Source organism: Oncorhynchus gorbuscha, linkage group LG05 (assembly GCF_021184085.1).
Source record: "Oncorhynchus gorbuscha isolate QuinsamMale2020 ecotype Even-year linkage group LG05, OgorEven_v1.0, whole genome shotgun sequence".
In the NCBI taxonomy this organism is placed as follows: domain Eukaryota; kingdom Metazoa; phylum Chordata; class Actinopteri; order Salmoniformes; family Salmonidae; genus Oncorhynchus; species Oncorhynchus gorbuscha.
In genome coordinates, this window is record NC_060177.1 from 8,564,608 (window position 1) to 8,582,890 (window position 18,283).

At 38.8% G+C, this 18,283-nt stretch overlaps 1 pseudogene; it reads left to right on the top strand.

Annotated features, from left to right (window-relative positions):
* Positions 1-897: 897 nt before the first annotated feature.
* LOC124035493 overlaps positions 898-18,283 on the top strand; it is a 46,214-nt pseudogene continuing 28,828 nt past the window's right edge.

The window sequence follows — 18,283 nt, forward strand, 5'->3', positions numbered from 1 at the left end:
TGCTTACCATTTTCTGTGTACCATTACCTGCTTACCATTTTCTGTGTACCAGTACCTGCTTACCATTTTCTGTGTACCAGTACCTGCTTACCATTTTCTGTGTACCATTACCTGCTTACCATTTTCTGTGTACCATTACCTGCTTACCATTTTCTGTTTATCATTTACCATTTTCATTTAACATTTAACTTTACATTTTCCATTTTTCAATGAACCATTTTCAGTTTTAATTTTTAATTAAGTTTATTGTGGCAGAAATAATGCCCACTAATATGAAAATATAAATCTGTTTATCATTTTCACATTCCAATTTAGCATTTCATTTTCAAAGTGGCACTGATTATCCTCCACATCAGCATTTGGTGTCAGAGACAAATCCAATCAACTGCGTTACTGAAAGAAATCAGAAAACATTCAGAAGCACTTCAGATGTCATGTTTTAATAGCCTGGACATTTACTTTTACATTTCCCCATTTGAAGTAACATGTAGTCATCATTTGACGAGCAAAAGTGCTGTGCGTAAAGTTTGGCCACCGTAGCTATCGTCAACATTGCTGCGCGCGTAAATTGTATAACTAGTCAGGTAGCAAAATGTCTCCGGTATAGTGACAATGGTGCACTTTATTGCACTTTTGCGAAAAGCCAACAGCAAGTCTGTCACTGCAGCGCAATCATATCGAGAGACCAGACAGACCCCTCTGTTGTCAAACATATTTAGTAGGAGGGGCGGCGGCTGCGGCTTTATATAGGTCCCAGTGCCACTGCTGCCGCCTCCTCTGCTCACATCTCTTCCCGCCTTCACACTTCAGCGAGGAAGACTATGGAGGATGATCATTGATGTTTGATATTTGTATGAATTAAAATACATCGGGAGTTCAGCGGGTCTATGCCAGACACTTCTATTGAAAGGAATGATGGGTCCATGGAACGCTCTCCTCTACATTGCAGTCACTGTCTGCCTATTGAAGGGTAAGAAGTAATGCATCTATTTGAATTGTATTGTTACGTGCGTCCTACATGTTCGTTAGATGGGTTATTGGTGTTCAGTGCTGCTTTCAAATCAAGTTGTTGGTCAACGTCAGTTGTGCACATGTACATACATGCAGTGGATACATTTAGACAGTTACTGTGCTGAACATACTGTATCACTCCTTGTTTCCAATGCATGTATCCTAGCAACCACTGCCTGATCCTAATCTATCCATGTATTACTACTCTCTATTCACATGTTGAATCCCAGAACTTGTTCAACAGGCTTCATTCAGGCTGCTACTCAAAATCTGACAGAAAAAGTTTTAAATGAATAAATCATATGACAGCTTGTAAATAGAATATACATGTTGAATGTTGAAATATATATGAATATACATATAGAATATATGCTGTATTTACATCAGCAACATCACTATGCAGATGGCTTTGGCAGGCACAAAGAGAATGAACAATGACTTACGTGCCATGCATTTACATGTAGTTATGATTAGTAAGCCTAGTTCGTTTCCCCCCATTATAACTGTATAACTGAAAGCATGCACTCCATATAACAAGGTGTGGACATGATATGCATATTCAATAAATAAATGAAGCAACAATCTATTGTGAGAAAATTATGAGGAACAACCTTTGTTTGGACAGATATGATATACACCTCAACTTTGATATGATATACACCTCAACTTAGATATGATATACACCTCAACTTAGATATGATATACACCTCAACTTAGATATGGTATACACCTCAACTTAGATATGATATACACCTCAACTTAGATATGGTATATACCTCAACTTAGATATGATATACACCTCAACTTAGATATGATATACACCTCAACTTATATATGGTATATACCTCAACTTAGATATGATATACACCTCAACTTATATATGGTATATACCTCAACTTAGATATGATATACACCTCAACTTATATATGGTATATACCTCAACTTAGATATGATATACACCTCAACTTATATATGGTATATACCTCAACTTAGATATGATATACACCTCAACTTATATATGGTATATACCTCAACTTAGATATGATATACACCTCAACTTATATATGGTATACACCTCAACTTAGATATGATATACACCTCAACTTATATATGGTATATACCTCAACTTAGATATGATATACACCTCAACTTAGATATGATATACACCTCAACTTATATATGGTATATACCTCAACTTAGATATGATATACACCTCAACTTAGATATGGTATTATATATGGTATATACCTCAACTTAGATATGGTATATACCTCAACTTATAATCACACATAATAATAAGGAGATTAAGACCAATGACAATCTTAAGTCATAGGTCGATGAAATGTCCATTGTGATAAATATTACATCAGTATTGGCAAAGCATCATAGTAATTTGTTTTTCAAGGTGAAGTTTCCCATTGAGTGCTGCATTGTCATGGATGGTCACACTCCCATGTGGCTTGAAGCTCTTGTTTAAGACAACGCTGTCACAAGATGTCATGACATTACATCCTGAGTATTACCCACCCCCTTCCTGCCTGTGCTTACTCTGAAAGCATATATACTCTGTCTGTCCTTGTTCATGTTTGTTTATCAGTCACATATACAGAGCAGTCGGAAAGTATTCAGACCCCTTGACTTTTTTCTACATTTTGTTACGTTACAGCCTTATTCTAAAATTGATTAAATAGTTTGTTTTTTTCTCATGAATCTACACACAATACCCCATAATGACAAAGCAAAAACAGGTTTTTAGAATATCACATTTACATAAGTATTAAGACCCTTTACTTAGTACTTTGTTCAAGCACCTTCGGCAGTGATTACAACTACAAGTCTACCACAAGTCTTCTTGGGTAAGCTTGGCACACCTGTATTTGGGGATTTTCTCCCATTCTTCTCTGCAGATCCCCTCAAGCTCTGTCAGGTTGGATGGGGAGCATTGCTGCACAGCTATTTTTAGGTCTCTCCAGAGATGTTTGATCGGGTTCAAGTCCGGATTCTAGCTGGGCCACTCAAAAACATTCAAATACTTTTGCAGAGGCGCTGAAAAACAACCCCACAGCATGATGCTGCCACCACCATGCTTCACCGTAGAGACAGTGACAGGTTTCCTCCAGATATAATGCTTGGCATTCAGGCCAAAGAATTCCATATTGGTTTCATCAGACCAGAGAATCTTCTTTCTCATGAGAGTCTTTAGGTGGCTTTTGGAAACCTCCAAGGGGGCTGTAGTGCCTTTTACTGAGGAGTGGCTTCCTTCTGTCTTCTCTACCATAAAGGCCTGATTGGTAGAGTGCTGCAGAGATGGTTGTCCTTCTGGAAGGTTCTCCCATCTCCACAGAGGAACTTTGGAGCTCTGTCAAACCATCTGCTACTTGGTCACCTCTCTGATCAAGGCCCTTATCCCCCGATTGCTCAGTTTGGCCTGGGAGGCCAGCTCTAGGAAGAGTCTTGGTGGTTCCAAACTTCTTCCATTTAAGAATGATGGTGGCCACTGTGTTCTTGGGGACCTTCAATGGAGTGCCTCGACACATTTCTGTCTCTGAGCTCTACAGACAATTTCTTCGACCTCATGGCTTGGTTTTTGTTCTGACATGCACTGTCGACTGTGGGACCTTATATAGACAGGTGTGTGCCTTTCCAAATCATGTCCATTCAATTGAATTTACCATAGGTGGACTCCAATCAAGTTATAAAAAGCAATATATAGGATGATCAATGGAAACAGCATGCACCTGAGCTTAATTTAGAGTTTCATAGCAAAGGATCGGAATACTTATGTAAATAAGGTATTTATGTTCTTTATTTTTAATAATTTTGCAAAAATGTCTAACAACCTGATTTGTCACTATGGGGTATTGTGTGCAGATTGATGAGGGAAAAACCTGATTTGTCATTATGGGGTATTGTGTGCAGATTGATGAGGGAAAAACCTGATTTGTCATTATGGGGTATTGTGTGCAGATTGATGAGGGAAAAACCTGATTTGTCATTATGGGGTATTGTGTGCAGATTGATGAGGGAAAAACCTGATTTGTCATTATGGGGTATTGTGTGCAGATTGATGAGGGAAAAACCTGATTTGTCATTACGGGGTATTGTGTGCAGATTGATGAGGGAAAAACCTGATTTAATACATTTCTGAATGCGGCTGTAATGTAACTAAATGTGGAAAAGGGGAGGGGTCTGAATACACTCTGAATGCATTGTATACATGGAGTACACAGTGCAATGAAATGCTGACTTGCAGGTCCACATCTCGTCAGGTTCACCTCTCGTCAGGTCCACCTCTCGTCAGGTCCACCTCTCGTCAGGTTCACCTCTTGTCAGGTTCACCCCTCGTCAGGTTCACCTCTCGTCAGGTTCACCCCAACAAGTTCACATCTCGTCAGGTTCACCTCTCAACAGGGTCACCTCTCGTCAGGTTCACCCCTCGTCAGGTTCACCTCTCGTCAGGTTCACCCCTCGTCAGGTTCACCTCTCAACAGGGTCACCTCTCGTCAGGTTCACCTCTAGTCAGGTTCACCTCTCGTCAGGTTCACCCCTCGTCAGGTTCACCTCTCGTCAGGTCCACCTCTCGTCAGGTCCACCTCTAGTCAGGTTCACCTCAGGTTCATCAGGTTCACCTCTCGTCAGGTTCACCTCTAGTCAGGTTCACCTCTCGTCAGGTTCACCTCTCGTCAGGTTCACCTCTTGTCAGGTTCACCTCTAGTCAGGTTCACCTCTCGTCAGGTTCACCTCTCGTCAGGTTCACCTCTCGTCAGGTTCACCTCTCGTCAGGTTCACCTCTAGTCAGGTTCACCCTCGTCAGGTTCACCTCTCGTCAGGTTCACCTCTCGTCAGGTTCACCTCTCGTCAGGTTCACCTCTCGTCAGGTTCACCTCTCGTCAGGTCCACCTCTCGTCAGGTCCACCTTTAGTCAGGTTCACCTTTCATCAGGTTCACCTCTCAGGTCAGGTTCACCCCTCGTCAGGTTCACCTCTCGTCAGGTTCTCTCTTCAGGTTCTCTCTCGTCAGGTCCACCTCTCGTCAGGTTCACCTCTCGTCAGGTTCACCCTCGTCAGGTTCACCTCTCGTCAGGTTCTCTCTCGTCAGGTCCACCTCTCGTCAGGTTCACCTCTCGTCAGGTTCACCTCTCAACAGGTTCACCTCTCGTCAGGTTCACCTCTCGTCAGGTTCTCCCTCGTCAGGTTCACCTCTCGTCAGGTTCACCTCTCGTCAGGTTCACCTCTCGTCAGGTTCACCTCTCGTCAGGTTCACCTCTCATCAGGTTCACCTCACGTTAGGTTCACCTCTCAACAGGTTCACCTCTCGTTAGGTTCACCTCTCAACAGGTTCACCTCTCAACAGGTTCACCCCTCGTTAGGTTCACCTCTCGTTAGGTTCACCTCTCGTTAGGTTCACCCCTCAACAGGTTCACCTCTCAACAGGTTCAGCAGCAGAAATAGAAGAAAGGAAAGAGTAATACAAAAATGTAATTGTCTGCACTCCATTTAGTAAGACCTCCGCTCTGGAGTCTCCAGTCTATTTGCAATACCTAATTGAATTCTCGGAGGGAGAGAGATCGAGAGATTAAGAGTGAGATGTAGAGATGGAGAGAGGGGGGAGAGAGAGATAGTCTTGGCCAGCTCTGCTTTATCTAACCGACATTGGTTGGTCTCCTAGATTTAATCAAGAAGTACAGGCGATGCTTTGTCTCCGTCCTCTGCTCCCCAGCCTCCTTTCGTATTGGGAAACATCAGAAAGATACTTTGCATTACTGTCAGTAATATTACTAATGTACCCTGATGAATGACTGATACATCTTTACACAATAACACAGTGATGTTATCCCACTGATGGTAACACTGAAATGTGATTATGAAGAGGGCCTGCGATCCAGAGGGGAATCAGACCGGAGACAAAGAACAAGCTTTTATCTGATCTTCCAGTTCTGAGAGCCTCTGTATGCGACCTGGGTAACTGATGACGGACATAGATGTTTTCTTACAGAACTTAGAAACAATTTCAAAATAGACAGTGAACCCTTGAGCTCTCCGAGCAACCAAATCAATGGAGTAAAGTGCTCTCCCAGAGGTGTTTCTGGGTAATTGGGTTTTGGCTATTAGAAAAGTAAGTAGCCATCCGGTGTCTGAAGTGCATTAAAATAGAGTAAGACCTTTTCAGAGAATATATGAGGGAGGACTCTGAATACACTGTGTTGTAATGGTCCATGCATAGCTGGGAGAAAACACCTAGGTTCTGTTCAGTGCAGTGCACCGTGACAATGTTTTGCAATAGTAAACAAAAATCTGTGATCTCATTGGACAATTTTAAGTAGTTTCAAAACGTTTTTTTCTGTACTGAACACAACCATGGACATGCATTCCAATGCCTGGTACTGTAGAAGGGCTTACTAAGACATGTCAGAGAATAATGAGGTACTGAGAGTTATTGGGTGTCAGTATGCTTCTAGCTGAATCTAGCTGGAGAACGTTTGATGAGCCTCTTGGATCAATAAGCAAGCATCCAAATGAGCTGGACCGGCTGTCCACCAGGTGGTTTATAGTCTCTCTCAATCTCTCTCTGTCTGTCTGTCTCTCTCTGTCTCTCTCTCTCTCAATCTCTCTCTCTCTCTCTGTCTCTCTCTGTCTCTCTGTCTCTGTCTCTCTTTCTCTCTGTCTCTCTGTCTCTCTCTCTCTGTCTCTCTCGGTCTCTCTGTCTCTCTTTCTCTCTCTCTCTCTCTCGGTCTCTCTCTCTCTCTGTCTCTCTCTCTCTGTCTCTCTGTCTCTCTTCTCTCTCTCTCTCTCTCTGTCTCTCTCTCTCTCTGTCTCTCTCTGTCTCTCTCTGTCTCTCTGTCTCTCTCTCTGTCTCTGTCTCTCTCTGTCTCTCTGTCTCTCTGTCTCTCTGTCTCTCGGTCTCTGTCTCTCTCTGTCTCTCTCTCTCTCTCTCTGTCTCTCTCTGTGTCTCTCTGTCTCTCTGTCTCTGTCTCTCTCTGTCTCTCTCTGTCTCTCTCTGTCTCTCTCTGTCTCTCTGTCTCTCTCTCTCTCTCTGTCTCTCTGTCTCTCTCTCTCTCTGTCTCTCTTTCTCTCTCTCTCTTTCTCTCTCAAATTCAAGCTGCTTTATTGGCATGAAAAACATTGTCAATATTGTCAAAGCAATATTGTATACAATATACATTGTTATAAAATAGTAAAGAATAAAGAATAATAATATAAAATGGTAGTAAATAATAATACAAAACAATTCTAAAAATAACAACAATAAAATACTAACAGTCAATAGTAGAACTATAATACACAGAAAAGGCTAAACATGGAAAATTAAACTATAACTAACTTAGAACTAACTGTCATTGTAAGGATCTGGGTGTAGCTGGTGCAGAGGAGTCAGGCACAGGACAGCAGAGATGAGTAACACAAGGAACTTTACTCAAAATATCAAAGTACATGAAGTAACACCAGGCCCACAAACAACGGACCAAACTTACAATAAACAAGCACGCACAAAAAACATGGGGAAAACAGAGGGTTAAATAATGAACATGTAATTGTGGAATTGAAACCAGGTGTGTAAAACAAAGACAAAACAAATGGAAAATGAAAAGTGGATCGGCGATGGCTAGAAGGCCGGTGACGTCGACCGCCGAACGCTGCCCGAACAAGGAGAGGGACCGACTTCGGCGAAGTCATGACAGTCATCCTCACCATTACATCAGTACTGCAACTACCATCATCATTACTACTACTACTACTACCACCACCATCATTAAACTGCTATCATTACCATCACCCCTACTACCCATACCACTACTATTTGGAATAATAATCACAACAATAATAATAAAAGTAAGAACAATAATTCCACCAATAATAACAATAATAATAGTAATAACAATACAACTAGTAATAAGTAAGTTACTGTTTACTATGCAGATGTTATTATTCAGTGTCCCTCAAGCAAATACATATTTGTTTATTTGAATTCAATCTTTAGAAGCAGTGCTGGTGTCCGTTTGGTTGGTTTGGTCCAACACCAATTGACTGAGACGGCTCGTTTCTGGGCTCAGTTCTTGGGTTTGAAGTGCTTTAAATTGGAGACTTGAATTTGGACTTTAATTTAGGTGTTGCCAAAATGTGTATGATCTTCAGATATTTTTATCAAATATAATTCTGCATGTAGGGCTTCAATTGGATGTTTGTCCCACATTTTAAAGTCCAGTGGCCCCCAAACCTCACTTCCGTAAAGAGCTATTGGTAGGATTAGGCTGTCAAATATTTTGGTCCAAATTCTAATTGGGATGTTGATTTTTTTATAATAACATTTTTATTGCATACAATGCTTTTTCTTTGAGTGTATTCATTGCCATATTAAAATGTCCCATATTACAAATGTGCTCTCATTCTCTCTCTCTCTCATTCTCTCTCTCTTTCATGCTTTCTCGTTCTCTCTCTCATTCTCTCTCTCTCATTCTCTCACTATATTGGAGATTAAGCGAAAAAGTGTATGGTCCATCTGCTGATCTAGTTTACAGCATTCTCATTTTGCTGCTCTAGTTTACAGCTTTATCTCATCTGATGATCTAGTTTACAGCTTTATCTCATCTGCTGCTCTAGTTTACAGCTTTATCTCATCTGCTGCTCTAGTTTACAGCTTTATCTCATCTGCTGCTCTAGTTTACAGCTTTATCTCATCTGCTGCTCTAGTTCACAGCTTTATCTCATCTGCTGCTCTAGTTTACAGCTTTATCTCATCTGCTGCTCTAGTTTACAGCTTTATCTCATCTGCTGCTCTAGTTTACAGCTTTATCTCATCTGCTGCTCTAGTTTACAGCTTTATCTCATTTTGCTGCTCTAGTTTACAGCTTTATCTCATCTGCTGCTCTAGTTTACAGCTTTATCTAATATAATAATAATAATATATGCCATTTAGCAGACGCTTTTATCCAAAGCGACTTACAGTCATGTGTGCATACATTCTACGTATGGGTGGTCCCGGGATCGAACCCACTACCCTGGCGTTACAAGCGCCATGCTCTACCAACTGAGCTACAGAAGGACCTCATCTGCTGCTCTAGTTTACAGCTTTATCTCATCTGCTGATCTAGTTTACAGCTTTATCTCATTTTGCTGCTCTAGTTTCTAGTATTATCTAATTGTGTTGCTCTCGATTACAGCATTATCTAATGTTTCTGCTCTAGTTTACGGCATTATCTAATTTTGCTGCTCTAGTTTATAGCGTTATCTCATTTTGTTTCTCTAGTTCACAGCATTATCTAATTTTGCTTTGGGTCATGTATGTGACAGAGATAGTGAAAGGACTTGACCATTTTTTTACAACACTGTGGTTAACAAGACATGTTATTTTCGACTGTACAACAGGGACTACATACACATCTACGTAAAGTCTATCGATCTTCAGAGAAGACCAAGCACATTTTAAAACAGAAGCTCAAATGTCCACCTCTTGTGGTTTTTCCCCTGGCAGTGTCCCTCCAAGGGGAACCCCAGCGGAGGCTGTACAAGGATCTTATGGCCAACTACAACCCACTAGAGAGGCCAGTGTTCAATGACACCCACTCCCTCACCGTCAACTTCAGCTTTAGTTTGATGCAGATCATGGACGTGGTGAGTTACTGTGGTACGCAAGTTAACAGAGCTCACATTGTTGTGCTAGTCCAACACTAACAAACCTGATTCAACTCAAATCAAGGGTGATTAGTTGTTTTGTGACAACAATGTGCACCTCTGGGGTCCTTCAGGAATGGATTGAGAAACACTGGGTTGTTGTATTACTTTATCCTCTGATGATACAAACTGACATGTTCATCAATCTCTCTCTGATGTTACAAACTGACATGTTCATCGATCTCTCTCTGATGATACAAACTGACATGTTCAACGATCTCTCTCTGATGTTACAAACTGACATGTTCATCGATCTCTCTCTGATGATACAAACTGACATGTTCATCGATCTCTCTCTGATGATACAAACTGACATGTTCATCTATCTCTCTGATGATACAAACTGATATGTTCATCTATATCTCTGATGTTACAAACGGACATGTTCATCTATCTCTCTCTGATGATACAAACTGACATGTTCATCAATCTCTCTCTGATGATACAAACTGACATGTTCATCTATCTCTCTCTGATGATACAAACTGACATGTTCATCTATCTCTCTCTGATGATACAAACTGACATGTTAATCTATCTCTCTATCATGTTACAAACTGACATGTTCATCTATCTCTCTGATGTTACAAACTGACATGTTCATCTATCTCTCTCTGATGATACAAACTGACATGTTCATCTATCTCTCTGATGTTACAAACTGACATGTTCATCTATCTCTCTATCATGTTACAAACTGACATGTTCATCTATCTCTCTCTGATGTTACAAACTGACATGTTCATCTCTCTCTCTCTTTGATGTTACAAACTGACATGTTCATCTATCTCTCTGATGTTACAAACTGACATGTTCATCTATCTCTCTCTATCATGTTACAAACTGACATGTTAATCTATCTCTCTGATGTTACAAACTGACATGTTCATCTATCTCTCTCTGATGTTACAAACTGACATGTTCATCTCTCTCTCTCTTTGATGTTACAAACTGACATGTTCATCTATCTCTCTGATGTTACAAACTGACATGTTCATCTATCTCTCTCTATCATGTTACAAACTGACATGTTAATCTATCTCTCTGATGTTACAAACTGACATGTTCATCTATCTCTCTCTGATGTTACAAACTGACATGTTCATCTACCTCTCTCTCTCTGATGTTACAAACTGACATGTTCATCTATCTCTCTATCATGTTACAAACTGACATGTTCATCTATCTCTCTCTGATGATACAAACTGACATGTTCATCTATCTCTCTCTGATGATACAAACTGACATGTTCATATATCTCTCTCTGATGATACAAACTGACATGTTCATATATCTCTCTATCATGTTACAAACTGACATGTTCACCTATCTCTCTCTGATGATACAAACTGACATGTTCATCTATCTCTCTCTGATGTTACAAACTGACATGTTCATCTATCTCTCTATCATGTTACAAACTGACATGTTCATCTATCTCTCTCTGATGTTACAAACTGACATGTTCATCTACCTCTCTCTCTCTGATGTTACAAACTGACATGTTCATCTATCTCTCTCTGATGATACAAACTGACATGTTCATATATCTCTCTATCATGTTACAAACTGACATGTTCATCTATCTCTCTCTGATGTTACAAACTGACATGTTCATTATCTCTCTCTGATGTTACAAACTGACATGTTCATCTATCTCTCTCTGATGATACAAACTGACATGTTCATCTATCTCTCTATCATGTTACAAACTGACATGTTCATCTATCTCTCTATCATGTTACAAACTGACATGTTTATCTATCTCTCTATCATGTTACAAACTGATATGTTCATCTATCTCTCTGATGTTACAAACTGACATGTTCATCTATCTCTCTATCATGTTACAAACTGACATGTTCATCTATCTCTCTATCATGTTACAAACTGACATGTTCATATATCTCTCTATCATGTTACAAACTGACATGTTCATCTATCTCTCTCTGATGATACAAACTGACATGTTCATCTATCTCTCTATCATGTTACAAACTGACATGTTCATCTATCTCTCTATCATGTTACAAACTGACATGTTCATTATCTCTCTCTGATGTTACAAACTGACATGTTCATCTATCTCTCTCTGATGATACAAACTGACATGTTCATCTATCTCTCTATCATGTTACAAACTGACATGTTCATCTATCTCTCTATCATGTTACAAACTGACATGTTCATCTATCTCTCTATCATGCTACAAACTGACATGTTCATCTATATCTCTCTGATGTTACAAACTGACATGTTCATTATCTCTCTCTGATGTTACAAACTGACATGTTCATCTATCTCTCTCTGATGATACAAACTGACATGTTCATCTATCTCTCTATCATGTTACAAACTGACATGTTCATCTATCTCTCTATCATGTTACAAACTGACATGTTCATCTATCTCTCTATCATGCTACAAACTGACATGTTCATCTATATCTCTCTGATGTTACAAACTGACATGTTAATCTATCTCTCTATCATGCTACAAACTGACATGTTCATCTATATCTCTCTGATGTTACAAACTGACATGTTCATCTATCTCTCTGATGATACAAACTGACATGTTCATCTATATCTCTCTGATGTTACAAACTGACATGTTCATCTATCTCTCTCTGATGTTACAAACTGACATGTTCATTATCTCTCTCTGATGATACAAACTGACATGTTCATCTATCTCTCTCTGATGATACAAACTGACATGTTCATCTATCTCTCTATCATGTTACAAACTGACATGTTCATCTATCTCTCTGATGTTACAAACTGACATGTTCATTATCTCTCTCTGATGATACAAACTGACATGTTCATGATACAAACTGACATCTATCTCTCTCTGATGTTACAAACTGACATGTTCACATCTATCTCTCTGATGTTACAAACTGACATGTTCATCTATCTCTCTCTGATGTTACAAAACATGACATGTTCATGTTCATCTCTCTCTCTTTGATGTTACAAACTGACATGTTCATCTATCTCTCTGATGTTACAAACTGACATGTTCATCTATCTCTCTCTTTGATGTTACAAACTGACATGTTCATCTATCTCTCTGATGTTACAAACTGACATGTTCATCTATCTCTCTCTGATGTTAGAAACTGACATGTTCATTATCTCTCTCTGATGATACAAACTGACATGTTCATCTATCTCTCTCTGATGATACAAACTGACATGTTCATCTATCTCTCTATCATGTTACAAACTGACATGTTCATCTATCTCTATCATGTTACAAACTGACATGTTCATCTATCTCTCTATCATGTTACAAACTGACATGTTCATCTATCTCTCTCTGATGTTACAAACTGACATGTTCATCTATCTCTCTCTGATGATACAAACTGACATGTTCTATCTATGACATGTTCATCTATCATGTTACAAACTGACATGTTCATCTATCTCTCTACAAACTCTCATCTATCATGTTACAAACTGACATGTTCATCTATCTCTCTGATGTTACAAACTGACATGCTACAAACTGACATGTTCATCTATATCTCTCTGATGTTTGACATGTTCAAACTGACATGTTCATTATCTCTCTGATGTTACAAAACATGTTCATCTATCTCTCTCTGATGTTACAAACTGACATGTTCATCTCTCTCTGATGATACAAACTGACATGTTCATCTATCTCTCTATCATGTTACAAACTGACATGTTCATCTATCTCTCTATCATGTTACAAACTGACATGTTCATCTATCTCTCTGATGTTACAAACATGCTACAAACTGACATGTTCATCTATGTTATCTCTCTGATGTTACAAACTGACATGTTAATCTATCTCTCTATCATGTTACAAACTGACATGTTCATCTATATCTCTCTGATGTTACAAACTGACATGTTCATCTATCTCTCTGATGTTACAAACTGACATGTTCATCTATATCTCTCTCTATGTGTTACAAACTGACATGTTCATCTATCTCTCTCTGATGTTACAAACTGACATGTTCATCTATCTCTCTCTGATGTTACAAACTGACATGTTCATCTATCTCTCTGATGATACAAACTGACATGTTCATCTATCTCTCTGACATGTTCATCTATCATGTTACAAACTGACATGTTCATGTTACAAACTCTATCTATCTCTCTGATGTTACAAACTGACATGTTCATTATCTCTCTGATGTTACAAACTGACATGTTCATCTATCTCTCTGATCTGATGATACAAACTGACATTTATCTCTATCTCTCTGATGTTACAAACTGACATGTTCATCTATCTCTCTCTGATGTTACAAACTGACATGTTCATCTATCTCTCTGATGTTACAAACTGACATGTTCATCTCTCTGATGTTACAAACTGACATGTTACAAACTGACATGTTATCTCTCTGATGTTACAAACTGACATGTTCATCTATCTACAAACTGACTCTATCTCTCTGATGTTACAAACTGACATGTTCATCTATCTCTCTGATGTTACAAACTGACATGTTCATCTATCTCTCTCTGATGTTACAAACTGACATGTTCATCTATATCTCTCTGATGTTCATCTATCTCTCTCTGATGTTACAAACTCTCTCTCTGATGTTACAAACTGACATGTTCATCTATCTCTCTCTGATGATACAAACTGACATGATCATGTTCATCTATCTCTCTCTGATGTTACAAACTGACATGTTCATCTATCTCTCTCTGATGTTACAAACTGACATGTTCATCTATCTCTCTGATGTTACAAACTGACATGTTCATCTATCTCTCTATCATGTTACAAACTGACATGTTCATCTATCTCTCTCTGATACAAATGTTGACAAACTGACATGTTCATCTATCTCTCTACTCATGTTACAAACTGACATGTTCATCTATCTCTCTGATGTTACAAACTGACATGTTCATCTATCTCTCTATCATGTTACAAACTGACATGTTCATCTATCTCTCTGATGTTACAAACTGACATGTTCATCTATCTCTCTATCATGTTACAAACTGACATGTTCATCTATCTCTCTGATGTTACAAACTGACATGTTCATCTATCTCTCTATCATGTTACAAACTGACATGTTCAAATCTATGTTCATCTCTCTCTGATGTTACAAACTGACATGTTCATCTATCTCTCTATCATGTTACAAACTGACATGTTGTTCATACAAACTGACATGGATCTCTGATGTTACAAACTGACATGTTCATACAAACTGACTATCTCTCTATCATGTTACAAACTGACATGTTCATCTATATCTGATGATACAAACTGACATGTTCATCTATCTCTCTATCATGTTACAAACTGACATGTTCATCTATCTCTCTCTCATGTTACAAACTGACATGTTCACCTATCATCTGATGTTACAAACTGACATGTTAATCTATCTGATGTTACTGACATGTTCATCTATCTCTCTGATGTTACAAACTGACATGTTCATCTATCTCTCTGATGTTACAAACTGACATGTTCATCTATCTCTCTCTGATGTTACAAACTGACATGTTCATATATCTCTCTATCTCTCTCTGATGATACAAACTGACATGTTCATATATCTCTCTATCATGTTACAAACTGACATGTTCATCTATCTCTCTCAAACTGATGTTACTATCTCTCTGATGTTACAAACTGACATGTTCATCTATCTCTCTCTGATGTTACAAACTGACATGTTCATCTATCTCTCTCTGATGTTACAAACTGACATGTTCATGTTACAAACTGACATGTTCATCTCTCTATCATGTTACAAACATGACATGTTCAAATCTATCTCTCTGATGTTACAAACTGACATGTTCATGTTACAAACTATCATTATCTCTCTGATGTTACAAACTGACAAATCTATCTCTCATGACATGTTCATCTATCTCTCTATCATGTTACAAACTGACATGTTCATCTATCTCTCTATCATGTTACAAACTGACATGTTCATCTATCTCTCTGATGTTACAAACTGACATGTTCATCTATCTCTCTCTGACATCATCTATCTCTCTCATGTTACAAACTGACATGTTCATCTATCTCTCTGATGTTACAAACTGACATGTTCATCTATCTCTCTCATGTTACAAACTGACATGTTCATCTATATCTCTCTGATGTTACAAACTGACATGTTCATCTATCTCTCTGATGATACAAACTGACATGTTCATCTATCTCTCTGATGTTACAAACTGACATGTTCATCTATCTCTCATGATCAAACTGACATGTTCATCTATCTCTCTCTGATGATACAAACTGACATGTTCATCTATCTCTCTATGTTACAAACTGACATGTTCATTATCTCTCTCTGATGTTACAAACTGACATGTTCACTGACATGTTATCTATCTCTCTGATGTTACAAACTGACATGTTCATCTATCTCTCTCTGATGTTACAAAAACTGACATGTTCATCATGTTATCTCTCTCTGATGTTACAAACTGACATGTTCTATCTCTCTCTGATGTTAGAAACTCTGATGTGATACAAACTGACATGTTCATCTATCTCTCTCTGATGATACAAACTGACATGTTCATCTATCTCTCTCTGATGTTACAAACTGACATGTTCATCTATCTCTCTGATGATACAAACTGACATGTTCATCTATCTCTCTCTGATGATACAAACTGACATGTTCATTATCTCTCTCTGATGTTACAAACTAACATGTTCATCTATCTCTCTGATGTTACAAACTGACATGTTCATCTATCTCTCTCTGATGATACAAACTGACATGTTCATCTGTCTCTCAATGCAACAGGATGAGAAGAACCAGGTTTTAACAACCAACATATGGCTGCAGCTGGTGAGACTTTTTTCCATTTGCCTGTTTCAACACGTTTAATTTAGACTATATACTGTACTGTACTATACTGCACTATACTGTATTGTACTGTACTGTACACTAGACTACACTATACCACACTATACAATATTATACCATACTGCAGTACACTACACCTCCATCTATCTTGCAAATTGGTCAACTCGGGAACAATAACTAAGCAACTCAGTCACACACAACTGAATGAAGATGGCGTTTATGTTTTCTGACAGTAAGTCCTCTCCCGCTCTCGCCTCATCAGCAAACTGTATAAATGTTGTGTTGGCTGTTTTAAATCACCTTAACGAATGGACAACCTCCAGACTGTCAGTCCTTCATAGAGCCACTCCATAGACCTTATAGATAGATTTGACCTTTTACTCCAGGAACAGGCTATTATAATATCCCTCTAATAACTATCCATGGTCTGTGGCTCAACCCCCTGGTGGGGAAGACAAAGTTACATTAAGACAATGAAATCTATTCAAACCGACATCCATCTCTAGACTCGGAGGTAATCTGTTTGAGCACCCAGGACAGCTTGTTAAAGAAAGTCATTGAGACCGTGTTGATATTGCTACACTTACAGTACACTCATGAGGTGGTGTAACCTCCATTTGTTATGTCTGCACTTACTGATAACAACATGACTGCCAACCTCCCATATAAAGAATGAAAACTGACCATACACTAGCTAAAAAGCATGAACATGTCATTATTTGACAGGGTATGTTTAGTCATGCTCCATACTAGGTCTCCGTTGGTTGTGATGTGTCAAGGCATATCAAACATGACGTATGGAAACCTCACCTTGCTACACCAGTCTGGTGTTGTTGAAATGATGAACAGTCCACGCTACCCATCTCAAATTTCAAAGTATGATACAGGATGTGTAGGCCATTGTAAGACTCATTACCTTTTCAAACCAATCATTTACAACCCTCAAACTGATTGATAATGCTCACTATGTCCATGACTTGTTTAGTCATCCACATTTGATTAGAATTGGAATATACATGTAACTGCCAGAATAAAGGAAACACCAACATAATGTGTCTTAATAGGGCGTTGGCCTGCCAGAACAGCTGCAATGCACCTTGGCATAGAATCTAGAAGTGTCTGGAACTCTATTGGAGGAATGTGACACCATTCTTCCACAAGAAATGACATAATATGGTGGTGGAAATCGCTGTCTCAGGCATCCAGAATATCCCATTAGTGTTCAATTGGGTTAAGATCTGTGACTGAGACACACACACACACACACACACACACACACACACACACACACACACACACACACACACACACACACACACACACACACACACACACACACACACACACACACACACACACACACACACACACACACACACACACACACACACACACACACACTTTCAACCCCCTATGCTACTTTGAGATCCCTCTTTCAAAGTCACTGGGGCATTTTATACATGACCCTAAGCATGATGGGATGTTAATTGCTTAACTCAGGAACCACATCTGTGTGGAAGCACCTGCTTTCAATATACAGTACTTTGTATCCCTCATTTACTCAAGTGTTTCCTTTATTTTGGCAGTTAAATGTAGCTTTTAGAAAAGATTGGAACATAGCCTTAATCCCATAAAATGTTTATTCCTTGATACAGTTGTTTATTATAGACTGGGACAGATTCTAATCTGATCTGCTCTGTGTGTTTAATAAAGACTGGGACAGTTTAAT